We start from the raw sequence: 1060 nt of genomic DNA on the forward strand, positions 1-1060 counted from the left end.
TATATATATATATAATTTACATTTGAAAGAATTTAAAGGCATGAATATCTATTTTGCTATACTTGATGATAATAATTGCAAAACCTTCCATAACTATCCATTTTTTTTTGTTAATCATATTATAAAGTTGTCTGGCTAACAATGGATATAGATTGATCATTCTATTTTCTTGACCAAAGTCTATCCAGAAGTTACGATCAACAATAGTATACAAACTCTTTCATTGGTCAGGGCGTATTTGTGGGAAAATTTTTTCTATCCGGATCCCGAACGTAGCTCTACGTGCGGACTCCAAATAATATATCGTCATGAGTGCATATACCGTCATGTGTGTGTATCGAGTCCAACTAAAAAAATATTAAAGTGGAATCGTGGACTCCGAAATAACCACGAAATAACCTCCGCGGTTCCACTTCAATAACCCGAAATAACACCGAATATGTTATTTTTAGGTTATTTCGGAGTTATTGCAGAGAAACTCATATATTCCACTTCAATAACCCCAAAATAACCAAGAAATAACACTGAAATAACCTCCACAACGTTATTTCAGGGTCATTGAAGTGGAACAATGGAGGTTACACTTGAGTTATTTCGTGGTTATTGAAGTGGATATACGGAGGTTATTTCAGAGTTATTTGTGGGTTATTTCGTGGTTATTGAAATGAAATATAAGAGTTTCTCTTTATTAACCCAGAAATAACCTCCGCTGTTTCATTTCATTAACGCCAAAATAACATCCGCGACGTAACACACATGACGACGTATTATTGGAGTCAGCAAATAGAGTTTCGTCTGGAGTCCAGACAGAAAATTTTTCTGTATTTTTTTTACTCTAAATACAACAACAACATGTGAATTGGATAATTATAGCCTCGTTTATCAAATTCGCTTTTATCACTATGAACTCAAATTGTTCTTGAAGAGTTATCATACACTTCTTATTTGAATGGATTTATGCAATTTGACTCTCGTAATCAACATGTCTTTATTCATATATTTGAAGCAAAATCCTTATTTTAGGCCCAAATTTAAATTAAATAACTATTGATAATTATTC

This window comes from Phalaenopsis equestris, unplaced genomic scaffold (genome assembly GCF_001263595.1).
Source record: "Phalaenopsis equestris unplaced genomic scaffold, ASM126359v1 Scaffold001046, whole genome shotgun sequence".
Taxonomy (NCBI): Eukaryota; Viridiplantae; Streptophyta; class Magnoliopsida; order Asparagales; family Orchidaceae; genus Phalaenopsis; species Phalaenopsis equestris.